The sequence below is a fragment of the Vicugna pacos genome, chromosome 29, assembly GCF_048564905.1.
Source record: "Vicugna pacos chromosome 29, VicPac4, whole genome shotgun sequence".
NCBI classification, from domain to species: domain Eukaryota; kingdom Metazoa; phylum Chordata; class Mammalia; order Artiodactyla; family Camelidae; genus Vicugna; species Vicugna pacos.
In genome coordinates, this window is record NC_133015.1 from 10,365,607 (window position 1) to 10,384,412 (window position 18,806).

The following is an 18,806-nucleotide window of genomic DNA, read 5'->3' on the forward strand; positions in this document are numbered from 1 at the left end:
TTAATTTTCAAAATATAAACACCTAAGTAAAAACAGAGATTTGTTAAAGTCACTTTTGAAATAATTTTATTCTGTGGAGAGTATTTAATTCACAAATCAGCACTGTACCACTGAAAAACTGATTTTTTTTTAAGTTTATCCTCAAAATACACGCCCAGAATTCACGTCACACTGAAGCCTGGATGGTTCACGTTTAGGAAAAGCGGTTGTTTAACAGACAAAACCAGTAAAGGTGTCACAGGCCTCCCCCATCCCAGACTCTGTGTGGAGCTCAGAAGTCATAAAAATGATAAAACTCTTTAACATGACATTTACCTAAAAACCTAATTATAGATGAGAGGGACGTAATTGCCACAATGCTTGATATTAAGGCACAATAAAAATCTCATTTGTTTTCTCTTTTTAATTTATAACTTATTTATGTATCTCACACCATGTTTTCCTATTTCCCCACTCTACCTGGTAATTTCTCATGCACCTCATACAACTAAGACCAGATGTGGCCTGGCTCAAGCCCCGCCGAAGGCTCCGTGACCACCTCTGTCCACTGTGCTCCCAGAGAGCAGTTTTCACTCCCGTTTCCCCACTCAGCACGTTGTGCTGTCATTTACTTGTTGATGTACTTGTACATCTATCCAAGCTCCGTGAAGAAAAGGGACAGTGTTCCCTCCTTTGCATCCTCAGCACTCAAGATAGTTCCCGGCACGTAATAAGAGATGAATGTATTTGTTTTAAATGAATGAATGATGTTCCACAGGAAAACTATGCCCCTTAACTGTGATAATAAATTTCATGAATGGAAGTATCTGGGTCAGAATCTAAAATGAACTGACCTCTCTGGTGACCAGTCGGAAGTCACTGGTCCACCATCACCTGTGGCTCGGGCTCCAGGACTCCCTCTGCTATGCACCTCAATGTTCTACCCCTGGCGTCTGGTCTTTGATCTCCCTTCTCACCTGGGCTCCTCACATCCTGTCTGTTCTGATAAGGAGACACAGGCATCATGCTTTCCCTGTGAATCTGGAGTTCTGTGTTCTTGCCCAAGCCCTGCTCAGTTATCTGCAGGAGCTTCAGCAAAACACTGCCCTCTCTGAACCAGGGTTCTCATCCACAAACGAGGGAGAGAGGTTGGGGCGCGGGAGGCCAGGGGTGTAGAGAGGCCATGGTGTCGAGTGAGACAGACTTGGGTACAAACCATTCATGCCCCTAAACTAGTCAAAGAGCCCCACAGCACTCCATTCATGTCCAATTTGTAAAACAGGGACTACCGTGATTGATCCGCTAGTGTCATCAGGTGGTGTAAAGAGCAAACAAAAGCATTACAGATTTAGAAACTGGGAAATGCTTAAAGACCTCTGATCTTCTTTTGTAGTGAGCCAGGACATCAATGTAGCGGTACATTGCTCTGTACTGATACTTTTCTGTGCTCTTCCAGAATGCAAATCTGACCACATCACTGCCCCACTCTGCGTCCCCCCTCCCACCTCTTCTTAAAAGCCTCCAATGACTGCCCATCACACTCAGAACAAACCCCTGTGCTAAGCCCTGCTGAATCCACCTCTAGAGACCTGCCTTCTCAAATGGTGTCTGACCAGCCTCAGTGAACTAGTTCCAGGTCCCTGATGACCTCCACTGTCTCACATCTGCACATTTACTCTCCTCCCCGACACCAGCTCCCCACCTCCCCCAGCACAACACTCTTAAGAGTGCCTGCCGCACTGCGTTGCAACGATTTTTGTTTTGTTTTGTTTCTTTTTTGGTCTGGCTTCTACTTTAGACTAGGAGAACAGATGTGGGTTGTGTACATTGCTGTATCGTTCATGCCCAGCCTGGTGCCTCTGGTGTGTAATGTCATTTAATAAGGTTTCCAGGACGGATAACTCACTGCCTGGAAACCCCTGCTTGACAGCTATTCATGGTCCTGAGTTAAGAGTTGGCCATAATGTGTATTGATTAAGTATGGATATCTCATGGTAAATTCCTTCATCATTATTGGAAAACTAAGGCAAGCTGTGGTCAATTAAGTAAATGCAGAGGAAAATATGATATTAATTTGGGGGTATGTAATAGACATAATAACCATTTAAAAAAATTTGGCAATTTATACCCTGCTTCTTTTCACAAAGGAAACCAGAAAGCACATTTATGGAGCAAAAAAAAAAAAAAATCAGAAATACGCGTGCATAAGGGCCTATACAGTGGCTATAGTTGGAATGGTAAATTTGGGTCTGAGCAACCTGGGAGTCAAAAACAATATTGACAGGAACATGATGCGGCAACAAGAGGGTGGTGGTGGTGACAGCACAGAGGAGATGGTTTGGAATGTGAGCAATTTGACTGTTTGAAAACATGGTAATAGATGTTAAATGCATGCATGAAATTAAAATGAACCCAAATCAGGACAACGTATCTTACAAGGTATCTACAGTTAGAAATTCCATGAAAAATCAACAAATTGTTGCTTCTGCCACCTAGGAACTTCTACTCACCCATCCCAACCCCAATCCAGTCCCTTTCTATTTTTTGCTAATGAAAACATGGGTTGAGCAGAGGTGAAGACATAATGCTTTACATTTTGAAAAGTGAAAGTATTCAATAGTGGGGGTGGGAGGAGAGACACTCTACAAATGATACTTTAATATAAAATGGTAATTTATGATTTAAATGAAGAACAAAAATAATTTCTCATGGATCTTCATTCTGTTCATTAAGCCATATAAAATAAGTGAAAGAGGAAAATGACACGACAAAGTCCTTCCATGTTGGCCCCCAAAAGACAAGGCTATCACTGAATATTGAGACAGCCGTCCGCCCCGGAGTGAACCTGCTCCAGGGATTTGACCGTGATGCCACTTCCAGTGGCCTAACTTAATCAAAATAGCGCCATGGGACACAGAGGAAGTAAATGGATGGAAACAACATTAGGGTGTGGCCTCTGTAGGCTGTGCTGCTACTGTGAGGTCAAGTGACAGAGAGAAGAGACTGAGCTCTGTTGTACTAGCTCACAGGAATAAGATCATTGATAATGCTAAGCTGAACCACGTGGCGGATGATGTAGGATCTGGTTTACCTATGCAACAAATGACACTTGCTCAAAGACAGACTAAAGGTGCAGAGGGTCTGTTGTGATGCTTAAAAAGCAAGCAGGACTAATAAAAAATAACAGACTATTTCTACAAACTTTTCATCAAGCAATTTCTACACTGTTTTCTGTTACTTAATAGAATGTTCAGACTTTCAGACGGCATCCACAGGATGCCAATTAAGCTCACAAACACTAGGTTTAGCTTTTCATCAATATGCTTGCATGTAGTCCATTTTGTAACATATATTGAGTATAATAATGTTTCATCAAGATTTTGTATTATTTATGGTATCCTGTCCTTGTACATAACCTATGGTAATGGAGACTTGACTGAAGAGGCAAAAAGGAGAAAGCAATATGGATTCCTCAGGGAAAGAAAAATATTTTTTAACACTTACATCTAAAAAGGTAGAAATGGTAAAAGACTGATGATTTGTATACATAACAATTAAAACATCCCTGCATAAAAACACCCCTAAATTAAATTACAACCAGGCAGAAATGCTGGGTAAAATATTTACATCACATATAACAAAGGGCTAGTATCCTTAATGTATAAAGAGTTCCAATACAGCAATAAGAAAAACAAGCAAACACATCAGTGAAAAAGCATGCAAAAAGAATATGAACGTACAATTCATTAAAGAATATAAAGTTTGACCTCATCATTAATGGAAGTAAATAATAATAAATATCTTCATTTATTATGAGGAAATATTTAAAAGACTAATAATTCACAATGCTGGCCAGGGTATAAACATTTTCCAAAATTGCTTGTGCAATATTAATAGACCCAAGCCACCTGGAGGGCAATGTGGCAATGTGTGTTTAAAATGCATGCCATATAAAGAAGCAATTCTCCTCATAGAAATTTATCATAAAATAATCAGGGAAGTATGTAAAGAAATACAAACACATATATTCCTAAGAATAACTGTTCACATTTCCTACAGCACCAAGGATGGTATATATAGCACTTTGTCTGTTTTAGACCTTACAGCAATCACACTCAGAAATACAAGGAGCAGAGAGAGCCAAGAATCAATACCGTGTCCGTGTGATTTCAAAGCCTTAACTACCAACTTACAGAAAAATTTCTTTATACATTTTTTTTAAATAAAAAATGTCCTAGGGCAGAAACAGGGTAACTAGGACAAAGAATTGAAAAGATCCAGAGACATGAAGAGGAACAGGAAACAAATCAGACAGACCAAAGGAAGAAAGACAAAGAGACAGAAAGAGAGATGGAAGGGCCAAAAGACATAGGTGGAGAGACAGAGGACACGACAGAGAAAGAGAAGCAGCACATTTTGAAATTATTAATACTGTATCTGACTTTTTTTCTCTTGGCTGTCTGTTTCTTATTAGTTTTTGAAACAAGTATTCCTAGTGTAATGTAAATATTTTTAAAAGTAAGTGAATTGCTAATGGAGGCAGGGAACACAGAGTTATCTAATTGGACGGGTGCCTGGTAGCGCGACTAAAGCAAATGGACAGGGAGGTTTCATGAAGCTGCATCTTGCACCAGAGGCAGAGGGTATAGTCCAAAATGTAAATCAGTAAAGGCAGATTTCTGGGAGCCCCCGATAAAAGATAAAAGAAACTGCTGGTCCAACTTAATTCCAAAGAAGGCCCCGAGTGCTGTTACTCTATGCTGTTGATTTGGGGACACACATGTAGTTTATAAATCAATTCAGGAGGAAAGACCGACATCATTTTTAACGGAAACTACTGCAGACCCTGTATGCAACTCCATCTTTACGAAGAATGTACACGTGTGCACATATGCACTCACGCTCACGCACACACACCTCGTAAAACAACACAAAAACAAAAATAAACCCAGAAGCCTTTTCAAGCGGCCAGGACAATGCTAAATGCAGAAGCACTAATGGTGGCGGATCAACCACGTCAGTTTAGGACACGAAGAACTCATTATACATGTTACCATAGAAGCTTCACCTTCTTAAATTACGCTGCCTAAGGTTTGCAGCTAAAAAACTGTTACTGCCAAAGTCGTCTGGAACCACATATTTTTAAACAGCAAAAGATGAAATATATATGTACTGCTATATGCAGTGTTTTCCACTCTTTTAAGTCATGGCCAACTTTTTTTAAAACCATAATTTAGAGTCATACTAAATACGATTAAATATTTATGAATGAACTGACATTTTTCTTTCTCTTGTCTTCATGAAGGTAATTGAAAATTATGAATAACAATGTCAAAACGCTAAGCTTTGTAGAACTTTCCCCAAATTGACTCCGAATGGCCAGAAAGGATTGCAAGGGATGCTTTAACCAGTTTGAGCATTTTTTTCCTTAAGGGCTAGTTTCTTTCTAGCAATAATAATCTGTTCTCAGCACACGGGTGGTCAACGACCACCTTCGGATACTCATCACTTGGCAGGGCCACTCTTGATGAACTCAGGTCTCAAAATACTCATCATCAGACCTGCACAAGCAGGTTAGAGACACAAACACACCAACACTTTCTTTTCTAAGTCAAGACTGTAACCAGAATGAAGTGTTTAATATCATATATAAACAAACAAACAAAAATAAAGATATGAATTTATGGCCGAAGTGTCTACCTAACAGCAGATAGCAAATCACAGTTTTATCTTACCTTCTTTCCCACATATTTCCCTCAGAGTTAGTTCCAAAGCTCTGTTAAAAGTGAGGTAAGAAAGCAAATAGTTTTGCTGTAGATTAACTGAACCTATACCAGAGACAAACATAGATGGCAAATAGGTTTTAATTTGCCTGCCCCTTCAACCCAACTGGTAACCATTGCCAAGAACACTGTGTCAAGAAGGATTCCGGTGGATTTATTAATTACTGACATCTAGTGTATAAACCCAAGGGAGATAGTGGAGGCCACCATCTGACTCTATTCTTTCTTGGCTTTTATGTCTAATGTACTTCCATTCATGGTTAAGCTTATCCCCAAACCTCATTTGATTTTCACGGAAATATAAACAACTAAATATAAGCCAGTTTTTTGTAAATGTTAGCACAAACATTAGTTAGGCTGAGAGGCCCTCTCAGCAATGGGTGATGGAATGAAAGACTTAGCCTGGTAGTGAACAGAGATAAGCAGGTGGGCAAACACACTGCCCCCAGTGCATGTGGGTTGGAGGAACATATCGCTGGAGTCCCAGGGGCCTCAGAAAACCCTGCAAAGAGGAAACAAGAAATCCCATCGTTAAGCTTCCTCTAGAAAACTGGGTGATGTGGGCAGACAAACGCATAGTCCTACCAATCAATACAACTGTTTACCTCCTGGCCTCACCTGCCTCAGTGTTATAAAAAAAGTATGACAAAAGTGTTTTAAAAGTGACAGTAAGTAACTCACTCTCTTGAAAGGCTATGCATTATTTTGCTATTTTTATCATTTAGTGTAAAAAATAAAGTTGAGAGAGGCTTCAATGAGTCCTTACAGTACAGGAGGGAAAAGGCTCTACTTAGATTCAGATCTGAGTTTGAACCTCAGTTCCACCACTGATTTTTTTTTCCATTCATTCATTTCTATTTTTGAGAAAGACTTATTAATTACTATGGGTCATGGGAAAGCAAGACAAATCAAAACATCTCACAGGCTGTTACAATATAGTTAGGAAATAGAGCAGGCAGTTAAAAAGTGGGAGATATTATAAAGATGCATTTTTTAAGCAGAAAGCATGAACGTGGCAAGCAACTGAATTTCTTTCATACAAGCTACACACTCTGCTCCTTTGCATAGTGATTCCGAGGATATGAGACAGCATATGACTTCTTTCACTGTGAGTACACTAAGGTACATTTACTTCTTACTGCATTTAGGTTGAAAAGAACACAGTCTGGCATCTTAAGTCCAGGCCATGTCCCTCTGGTGTCAAATTTTTTGCTCCAATCATACAACAGCATTGTTAAGCACTCACAAAACAAACACGAGTCTTTACATAAAGTCAATATGGTGTTAGAGAACCCCTCCTCGACATACATGCAGAAATTCTCCTTGAACTGCAGACATCCTCAGGGAAAGCTCTCTGATAACCACAAGCATCCAAGCCCCTAATCTTGGTTAATCACTAACAGGTTAGCATCTCTGAAAACAACACAGCCTAAGAGCAGAAGAATGTGTGGTCTGGTTCTCATAGAACTTTAAACCTAGGACAAAACATAGGGATTTAGAAGGTTATTTTTTAAAAATCTGAATTAATAACACATTATCAGTTTGGTAAGAAAATATGAACAGCGATTATCAAGCTTCCAGATATGCAGCATCGCTTAGAAACAGAACACATTTGCTACTGACTCTGTAGAGGAAGCATATATAATTTTTAGGTACAAGCAACCTTTTACAATATAATTAAACAATCTATCAAAACATCTTAAAAACAGCAAAAATCTTACATTATTTCATTTGTACTGAATTAGAAATTAACTCAGCTCAATAAATCCTTGCCTATCCTCAAAACACCTATAATAAGATAAACAACATGTAGTTGGTAAAATGGAAAATAATTGTATAGCATAATGTATTTATATCACACTGTATTTCATGTATTTCATTTATCAATATTACAGGCATTGTAACAATTTTAAATCAGCTTCTCTCCGCCCTTAATTCTAAAACTTTTGGCTGAAGAACCAACTAGTCTCGGAAGTTCTACCATATTCATAAAGAATGGTGACTTTCCACTCTCTTTCTGATAAATGAATAGGTAGCTAGTCAAGTAACTCTTAATGTTCTGGACACAGGATGCCACCTAAAGCATCTCACCAAGAAAAAAATGAGCCTCAATTAATGAAGATTGACAGATGTCATTCTTCCAGGGAAACTTAACAGTTTTTGACCTTGATCATGTCCCTTGGTCCTACATAAAATCATTCTACTCATCCAGAGATTGAAAGAGAATCAACTGGGTAAGATCATAGAAAAGATCAATTTTTTGCTAGACAACTGAGGTCAGAAGACTCCAGACTAGCACTTTGTGAAATATTTCCATTAAATTCAAGAAAATCATAAGTAACAGAAAATGGCACATCACATAGAGATGGTAAAGAGTCTAAACTGAATAGTCACGGAACACAATGGTCCAGAACTGAACTGAGTACACATGGCATCAATTTTAAAGAAAGCCTGGATCTTTTGAATTTTCCAGGTCATTCCAGACAAAGTCTTTCTCTAATACTGTTCATTTTACTAGATTTTTTTTTTCTTACCTGGACTCTAACAGAAGACAGCAATCTGTCAACTTTACATCACAATAGAGATGTGAAGTATTCTGATTTTATTATTCAAGAACTGATAATAATTCCAACCAACATAAATTAATTTAGCTTTTACATGAGTTGAAATAGAGGAACTGAGATTTCTAAATAAAACTGCCTACATGAATGAAAAAGTGGATTAAGACTTCCATTATGGTAGCAACAATTGCATAAAGTAGGCTGGAGGGAAAAGGAACAGTTAAGTTGAAAGGCTGATTTGGAGGTTTTACTATGGTCTAAGTTTGAGATAATAAAATTAAAAAACAAAACAAAAACAAGAAAAGACATAAGAAAAGATGCTAAATACGAAATTACAAAGTTTGGCAGTTGGTTTGATAGAAACACAGGACAGGAGTAAAGAGAAAATTTCAGACTTCAGCGAGTGGGAGTGTAGACATTCCCCTAACAAAATGTAAGTCAGTAGCAGTAGTTGGTGGAGTACTGAAAACGCCAGAGCACAAGTCAGTGCAGATACACAGGTTTGGGAACCTTACCGACGTCCACATGGAAATGGAATCTACAATTCAACACAATGCTTAGGTAACAGAGAAGGATTTAATAGACCACTAATATCATGTGAGTAGATAAGGTTATAAAAATATTTAGAGATTACAATAAGACCCACGATGGAATCTTGAGTAAAAGTGATGTTTTAAAGTGATAGAAGCACACCAGTCAGTATGGCCATCATTAAGAAGTCCACGAATGGTAAATGCTGGAGAGGGTGTGGAGAAAAGGGAGCCCTCCTGTACTGCCGGTGGGAAGGGGATGTCTTTTGGTGCAGCCATTATGGAAGACAGTTTGGAGATAAGTTTAAAAATTGAAAATAGACTTTATGACCCAGCAATCCCACTCCTGGGCATATATCCAGAGGAAACTCTGATGTGAAAAGACACACGCATCCCCATGTATTCACAGCACCACTATGTACAATAGCCAAGACATGGAAGCAACCTAAATGTCCATCAGCAGATGAATGAATAAAGAAGATGTGAGTATAATGGGATACTACTTGGCCATAAAAAAGAATGAAATAATGCCATTTGTAGCCATATGGATGGACCTGGAGATCGTCAAACTAAGTGCAGGAGGCCAGAAAGAAAGAAAATACCGTATGATATCACTTGTATGTGGAATCTAAAAAAAAGAAGAAGAACTTATTTACAATACAGAGGCAGACTCACAGACACAGAAAACAAGCTTATGGCTACCAGTGGGAATGGTGAGGAGGGATAAATTGGGAGTTTGGGATTTGTAGATACTATCTACTGTATATAAAATAAACAAGGTCCTACTGTATAGCACAAAAAACTATATTCAATACCTTGTAAAGGCCTATCGTGGAAAAGAATATGGAAAAGAACATCTATGTGTAACTGAATCACTGTGATGTACATCAGAAATTAACACAACATTACAAATCGACTATACTTCAATTTAAAATAAATAAATAAATTTTTAAAAAGAAAAAAAATAAAGTGATGGAAGGAATTTTATTCATTCCTTCTTTCAGTTCCTCTTACTGGGTTAAGTCCCATGTTAAGTACTGAAAACATAAAAGCAAAGACAAGGGGACACAAATAATATTTGGAAACCAAAAGACTACATCCCCCTTATTTTAATAGTAATCTTAGTCAAGAAATTTAGGTTTGATAAAGCATGCTATTTTCCCCTTTGTGATTTTTACAAGTATATATACTCTTTCTGAAAATACCTCTTGAGGACCAATTCCTTAAAGGAAATTTGCCAGATGCTGAAAATTTTGTTACTCTCGGTTTCAGAAGTTACCACAGTCATCACTTTTCCTTGGAAAATACAGCGAATTACAAAAGAAATGGAAACTCTACAAGTACTGAATTTAGTGCATGTGTGAGGTTTTGGCCATATTTTGTTAAAAAGAAAATATAAAAATTAAGGCTTTTGTTGTACAGCGTGTCATAATGAGGTGAAAATATTCATAAGCAGAGTACAATCATAGTTAACCGAAAGAGTACATCGGTCAAGTTCACGGCCACTTAGTGAGATGCTCTCAAGCCGTGTGACCATCAGTGGGGCTGAAATGACTGAGCCAAAGACACAGACGAAGGCCTCCCTCTTTTATACTAGATTCTACTAGTCTCCTGAACAGTTGTTCAGTCTTCATCTCTTCCTCTTAAACTTTACATCATCGCGTGTAAAGATCCTTTCATTTTCTAGTAGGTGACTAGAAAATGTTATTTCTAGACACACAAGAAAATAATTAAAAAAAACTGGCATTTGCTTTACGTGGTTTGAACAGAAAAATACTGAGAATGTCTTAGTCAAAGTAGAACGGCCCAGATCTTAATTTTTCCTTTCTTAAGTGAAAAGTGAATGAAAATTTTCATACCAAAAGAATGAAACTCCAAAAATGATGATTAGGTGTAGTTCCTGCTTCAATTCTCTGATTAGAATTTCTATCATGAAAGCAGAAAGAAAAGAGGTCTACTTTTCAAAGCAATTTATACATCAAATAACAGCATTACTTGGATTGATTGCAGGCAGGTTAAAAAGTTCCACGAGAAGTGACACCCTCCAAAGACATGTTACCAGAAACCACTGTCCAGCCTGAAGAAATAAACGTCACGCAAAACATTAGCGATGTTACTACTTGGCCCATTGTCAAAGACTCCTACTCACTTTAACTCTCAGGCCAGGCCACTACGTTCAGTGAACCTTTCTTTATTAAAAAAATAAAATTTGCCCTGCATACTTTAATGTGACTTTAAATACCATTTGATAATAACTGTGTTGTCCCAAAGCTGCAAAAAACTATTACTATTTTAATCATTAAGAAAATCTTCTCTAATTCATAAACCTTTACCTTTCATCAAAATCATAAGCTTGTTCGTGCACAATGTTACAAAAGTCTTATTGTCAAATGCTATAACCGCCTGTAACATTGACTCTGCCATGGAGTCTAAAATGTACACTGGAGTTATCTTCTTTAAGGGAAAAAATTTTAAGATTAAAATGTGTATCTACGTATCTCCGAGAAAACTTATATAACAAAATTCAGAAACTGATTGACTTTTCAACCATCCCTTTTATTTTAGGGCCTTAAAAGAAGAAAAAAAAAAAAAAAAAAGAAAAGACAAGAAATACAGCTCTACCCAAAAAATGCCACTATTCAGTATGTCAATACATGTCTACCATTTGGAATCAATCACCCCAAAAAGGAAATAAAAACTGTACCCGCACAACTAAGAATTTCATTTTACGGCTGTTTTCTCGTACATTTGCAAACCGTGGAGACCTTACTATGAGTAAGGAGAGAGAACATAGCCTTTCAACTCATATTTATTTTTCCTAATCTCATCAAAAGTCAAGTGTTTCCAAGGAAGGAGGGTCACAGAACATTCCAATCCGCGTCCAGGTAGTGTGGGTGTGACGGTAGATTTAGTGCCCCAAGCAGAGCTGACTGTAAAGCTGGCCTTGAAGGATGAGCATATGTTCCTTAGGGGAAGATGAAAGGGTCCTTCCGACTGAAGGGACAGACAGTCCGTGGAGGAGCACCACGCCTGAAAGCTCCTGTCATGTTGCGGAGATGGTCCATGCTCTGGGGTGGAGAGAGCAAGGATTCCTGGACTGACGTGGCGTCAGAAAGAGAGTATTTTCCCCAAGTCAGATTTCCAGGCTCTTATCTCGAGATTGAAACTCCAGCATGGAGCTTGAGCATCTAGATTTTAAAAACTCTTAAGGAGAGCAGACAGCACAGAGAGTCTTATCCAAACTCAGAGGCAGCCTCAACTGACAGGTGCGCCACTGGGGCTGACAACACACTTTTGGTGGATGCGTTGCCAATAGCAAAGGTATTCTCACAGAAAGTACAGCATAAACTGCTTTCGTTGTCATCATCATTGTTTTGTTAGTGGCCAAGATCTGGCCAGAAAAGCCACAGGAAGGGCTGGGTACTCGCCTTTAGACAATGAAGGGGTTAAACCATATTCAGCCACGACATTTTTTACAAGGGCTTGAGTTCCTCATCCAACAAACAGTAATGGAGTTCGACTGGATGAACTACAGGGCTGAGCTGCCTGTCCAGCATTCCAGAATGACACTGATGCATCGCAATGGGCATGGCCTTTAGAAGACACTAAAATAATCAGCCTCCAGATTTACTAGCTCCTTAATAGATCTGATCGTTACTGAAAGCATCTGCATACAACCAAGTTGACGTTGTGACTACTACTAGCCAATGACGTATTTCTAATGCCCACTGAGAAGTCTTCTTTTTTAATATTGCTCACTCAGCTCTGCTTAGTGAAATGTTCTAGACAAACAGAATGAACTGAGACTGAAGCTCCTTCGTCAGGTTTCACCTGGCCTGCACTGATTCTCTCCCCAGGACTCAGTTGGGAATTTTAAAGAGGCTTAGTGTTTCCACATGAAATTCTGAGTTAGTTCAGTTGGTCTCCACTGAATTGCACGTGTTCCAAAATACACTGACTTAGAATGGCCATCGTGGGTGGCAGTCGTGTTCACGTGAAGTAGAGATGTCTTAGCCAACACCAGCGACAGAACGGAGCTCGGACTGACGAGAAGTCTAGCCGGCATGTGTCCGGCATGCAGTCCGCGGGATGAGGTTTGGACGTGCCACAAAGATTCTGGCCGTGGGAACTTATAGGTTTCTCCCTGCAGAAGTTCAGAGATGGATAGAATCTCCAAAAGGAAGCTAATCACAGCCCAGCTCCAAGACTCAATCTGAAGTCTTAAAATCTGTGCCTGCCAGTGGCCAACTGCACATTTTACTTTCTTTCAACTTCCTCTCCATCCTCCATGGCCTTTTTCCTATCCTGCTGCACTGCACGTACAAGCGGGAAATGTCAAATACGTGGACTGTTTAAACTGGAATAAAGTAAAAGTTTGGAAAGGACAGTTCTTACTCCAGCCCTTAAAGAAATAACCTTCTTTATAAAAGGTAACAGAGGGGGTGTGTGCGTAAGTGTTTTCACACAAGCTAAGCTTCAAGAATTGCAAGACACACAGAACGGGAAGAGGAAATGGCTTGTAAGACGTCAGGCGATAATACACATGGGAAGGTCAAGCCAGGTTACTTGATGCAGGCCTTTTGGTCACTGCCAGTTCCGATTTAGCAGCAGGCTATTGATGGTCACACCAAAGAGGCCTGAAGGAAGTGGAGACTATTAAATCACTTGTTTACCTCAAGTGAGCACCAGTGGTACTCAGTCAATGATTCTATTGATCCACAATACTGTTCAATTAAGTGTGTTTATTTTGATTCTGCGATTAACATGCATTTGCAGAAGGAATGCTCAGAGTGGAACCAAGTCTAAAATTATCCCTTCCACGCCCCTCACTTCTTCCTTGTGTAGCAGTGTCATTTTGAGTTAATGGGTTAGGCATTAAATGAACAGATGTTATCAGGTCTGAGTTGTACTGAGCGCACCATCTAAACTCTCAAGCTTTCTGAGATTTCATTTCCTTCATGCAGTCAGTGAGCAGGAGAGCCAGGCAGGAGTTAGAAATTAAGCTTGAGGGGTGGGGCCCTCTGGGACGGTAGGTAAAGGTCTGGTTGCATGGCTGTTGATAAAAGAAACGAGATCGATTTTGCTGCCTAAATGCCCAGATTCAAATAAGCACAGTATATTTAGTCAACAAGAGAAGGAAATCATAACTCCAAGAGTGTCATGATTAGAATTTTGAATGGCTCGTCCACATCACCCAATGACTGTACCGATACCATCCGAATGCTTGCTTCTTTTTCTACCAGCTCTTAACGAGCATCTTCATTCTCTGCTTATTCCTCTTGTATTTATTCCCCTTGGGACAAACATGCTGGACCTATTTACGTGGAAACACCTTTCATTGTACATTGTGCCCAAATCCCAATCAAGCATCCATTCCCATATAGCAATGCAACCGAAGAAAACAGTATTTCCAAGAGTCTATCAGTAACTTCAGTGTCACTGGATGAAGGCTGGACAATACAACCAAAAATTGCCAGCTGGAGTTGTTCAGAAACTATTCCGCTCCTGCCTTCACTAGAGCTCAGGCTGAGAACGTGGTCATTTCTGAAACAGGAAAGATAAAAGCAAGCCTTGACTACGCTTTTCCCCAAAATATGTACATCTGAAATAATTGGTTTTTAGAATGGTAATGTAAGGAGAGGGAACAAAACTTTCTGATTATTTTTAAGTGTCCATTTCTATCTACACTGCACAGCCCTTCCAGAGTTCTTACACTGTCCCGAGTGGCCACTGTCAGGGCATCTCTCAATGTTCTTACCCCCAAATAGGAACTTGCCTTGTTTTCTACCCAAAAGACACATCTCTCTCTCCTGAATCTTGGCCCATATAGATACAGATTGAATAACTCATTTCAGTTGCCTACATTAGTTCGTGAGATTTTATGCTTTGGGAAGAATGGAGAGTAAAAAGAAATATTCTAGAATCACCGGACTTGATCTGGCTCTTGGCCATTGAATGCGGTCTTCACACCTCTTGCCCGAGTTGCTATTGAGAGGTAGAGGTTTCAAGTTAGGATTGCTCTGTGCACTCTTATTTCTCCCCGACTGGAGCCACAGTTTTAAAGTTGGTGCATTTCACAAGATTTAAATACATAGATCTCATTCATGGAGACACAGCCACCTCTCTTTGGCATCTCTTCACGGAACAACTTCCCCAGAGAGTAATTTATATACCACTTCTGGAATTTGCTCTCACCTGTTCCCAGTCTCTCCCTGTTCAGCATCTGTGACACTCATCATCTCGCCCTAACACAGCTCCTTAGTTGGTTTCCCTGACCCTCTACTCTTGTATACCTTTCAGGTAATTTCCTTCATTGGCCCCTCCTCTTTCTTACCACCTCTCATATCCAGAGACACCTCCATACATGCTGGGTTGTACTGTACACTCCTCTCTTGGAAATCTCATCCACCCTCATTATTCTACCTATTAATTCAATGGATATGATCTTCAAATTTACATTAGAAGTCCCTGAGCCCTACTGTATGACCTCCTCCCCTTGATGCCCTCTAAGAAACTCCAACACCAATGTGCTAAAAATTGTACTCAATTTACCTCAAGTAATTTCCCCTCTTTTGTTATCTACTTCGGACACAGTCGCCCTCTACCACCATGTCTTTAGAAAACAACGTAGTCACTTGTAACTCTTCTACAGTCTTTACCTTTACCACCCCCATAAGCAATGTTCAGGTTTTGTAAATTCTATTGAGGAAAAAATCTTTGAAATACTTCCCCTCCTCCTATTTCAGTTCTTACTTCAAGATTTCCTTGACTTGAGTAAAAACTAATGATTGACTTTATTTTCCTAGAGCAGCAAGGGTTTTGTGTCCTTGATACTAATCTCCTCTCCAACCAATTTATCCTACACACTCCCTTTCCTTCCTCTTTCCCTCTCTGCCTTCCTTCCCTCTTTCCCTTCCTTTCTTCCTCTCTTCTTTTTTATTCACTTCCTTTTTCCTTTCTCTAACACTAGTGTGCATGCTGTATGTGCCAGACACAGGAAACAAGGGAAGGCAAACCAAACAAACAGGATCATTTCCGTCAGAGCCCTTCTAGGTGAAGCGCTCCAGCTCACAAATTCACCTTCTGGAGGACACTCTCCCAACCCAAACTAAAAGAGACTCACCAAACAAATACAGAGTAAAGTCCATACTACTTATCTCACGTTCGTCAATTCCCTTCCACCACCACTGCATTTCAAAATTAATCGAATATCAACTTATTTTTGAGATCTAACTTATTTTTGTGGTAACCCTGTAGTTTTAGCAATTTGAGATTAAAACTTACAAATCTATTTTGTTCAAGAGGGAAGGGGAAGAAAATCACCTTGAATAATTTTAGAACCTGAATCCCTTCTCAAACAAAGGTCAAGATCTATAAATATAATAGACACTATATTCTTATTACTTGTGAATGATAATAAACTCATAATATTAAATTTTAACTTGTACATTCTTTCTTTTTGAGCATTTCGTTTAATCATGATAGGCAAGAATGCCTATAAGAAAATGGAATTCCTCATGCTCCCATGATAGCTTGATTTAGTCTTCCCTGACTATCCCCATCTTGGCAGGTGTCAACCCTACAAATTTTCTAAGTCCAGTTCAAGGATCCTCTCTAGGATGCCTATCCAGATAACTTGAGTGGAAAGAATTTCCTGCTTTCCCCATTTCAGTTTGTGGTCATTGTATTTTTTTTTTAAAGCATGGACCTTTAGGCACACTTAAGAAGTGGGAATATTGAAAAAAAAATTTTTCCTTGATTTCTAGGTAATATTCCAAAGTAACCATGAGGCTGTTATATCATGAGCTTCTAGAAGAAGGATTATTATAGTTTATAGTTCTTTTCTTAGTATTCCCAAGGAGCAAGGTGAATAGAAAGAGAAAAAAAATAACACTTAAGGGTAAGAATTTCTAACTTTTCAAAATTTAATATAGACTTAAATTTTAAAAAGAACTATAGTCAAATCTAATGGGACAGTTAGTTCCTGGAGAAGATTCCAAGATCATAATTCTGTCATCTATGACACAGGGACATGGTCTTGAGAGCCACATACCTTAGTCTCTGCTGATCTCCAGGTTCAGACAGAGGAAGAACAACTTCCTAAATCATGGTTTCTGCGTGCACTGCTGCACATGGTTCTATAAGAATTTGGTTATAAGGGAAAAAAAAGAGACAAATTGTGTTCTGCTGATCCTCTTGGATTTTTATATAAGGAATACAGATAGATTATGAGTATTAGAAATTAGCCAATCAGTGACTTTGGTTCAGTGACTAAATTTTAGGAGGAATATTTTTGAAGTTTAAAGATCTTGGAGATTGCCACTATAACTCCCACTTAGACAACCTGAACTTGCTAAATGATCAGCAAGTGTTCAGAACTGGCTACGAAAGCTTCACTCATTCTCTGTCCTGTGTCTATAAGCAAGTGAGTATATGTTACTTAACTGACCTGGTTAGATCAGGATAACCACGTGGAGAACCATCAGCAAACACACTCATAAACCTTAGGATCCTAGTTGGCATCTAGGGACCAACGGCAAGGCTGGATGGATGTCCTAAGAGAATGTCTCCAGGAGGTGGTTTTTCTCTACCCAGCCACAAGAAAAGCCAAACTTTTGACAAATGTGACACAAAAGATCATCTTGGGGGCCATTTTTGCAAAACCTTCCTTCCATCTGCAATGCCTTAATTCATTAATTAGTAACACGATCTTTACATGTAACCAAGTTGCAAGTTAAATTCTAGAAAACTACGAGACTTCATCTCTTCCACTAAGAAGCCAGGCCATGTTGCCCCCTCCCAGAAACATCTCTGTCCTGATTTTTAAATGGAGATCTGTAGATTTGATCTGATTCAACTTCACGTGTTAAAAATGTGAATGTAACTTCACAGAGCATGGAAGAAATCAAATTTTAAAAACGCAATACCATTTCCAATCGGCTAACGCAACTGACAACAAGTTAGGATGGGTTCTTGTAAATTCATGGTGACTAAAACAGCTTTTCACAAACATCCTCTGCTTAGTACAATTACAGTTGACTCATTTCAATATAATAGCATGACAGGTAAATTCATAAAAATAATTACTACCTTTTTATCACTATGTTACCCTATGGTCCAGGCAATAAGCAAAGCAGACAGCATGCATCATTTTAAAAAAAATTTTGGTGTATATATATTTACTGAAGTATAGTCAGTTTACAATGTTTGTGTCAATTTCTGGTGCACAGCACCATGCTTCAGTCATACATGAACATACATATATTTGTTTTCATGTTCTTTGTCACCATAAGTTACTACAAGATATTGAATACAGTTCCCTGTGCTATACAGTATGAACTTGTTATCTATTTTATATATATTAGTTAGTATCTGCAGTATTTTATTTAATCCTCACAAAACCTGACAACATAGGTACTACGAGAATCCCACATTATGAACTTTCCACCAGCACAAGCTTTCCAAAAACCCTATCATTTATTCTTATAGTCAAGAATTTCAAAAACAAAACAAAACAAAACTGTGTGTCAGGTATAACCCAGAAGGGATAAAACTGCATTAAGTACCCGAGAAAGACTAAACTGACTTGCGGTAGTCAGGGAGAGGTAGCGCCACACAGATTGACTCCTGCGAGTGTAAAATGCTGTGATTCCAGAGAGGGAAGACATCACCGGTCCGGTTCCATCAGTTAAGCCCATTTTTAGGATTCAGTAAGTAAGTGTTTAAACTCTAGGTGTAATTTTGATTGTTAAAGCAACTGTGTATTTGCTGGAAGTTATAAGCTTCTGAATTAAAAAATAAAGAAGTCTAGGTGAAAAGTACATGTTTCTAGCATGTGATCTGGTGTTCAATGTTCCTTTTATCTGGGATGACATAATGCTGGGTCTGGATGCCTGAGAACAGGCTCAGGTCTATGCCTACAATTAATCAAGGGATTTGTACCTTTCTATTTT

The 18,806-nt window shown here is 38.9% G+C and overlaps 1 protein-coding gene and 1 long non-coding RNA gene across 2 annotated transcripts in view; both read right to left on the reverse strand.

The window, feature by feature from the left end:
- ZFHX4 (zinc finger homeobox 4) overlaps positions 1-18,806 on the reverse strand; it is a 173,211-nt gene that overhangs the window by 99,196 nt on the left and 55,209 nt on the right. The gene's annotated exons all lie outside the window — the stretch shown is intronic.
- On the reverse strand, positions 11,645-12,389 carry LOC140690238 (uncharacterized). The gene is made up of 2 exons (XR_012065430.1): positions 12,282-12,389; positions 11,645-11,921 (listed from the first exon to the last, which is right to left on the reverse strand). It is a non-coding gene; the product is annotated as an uncharacterized lncRNA (long non-coding RNA).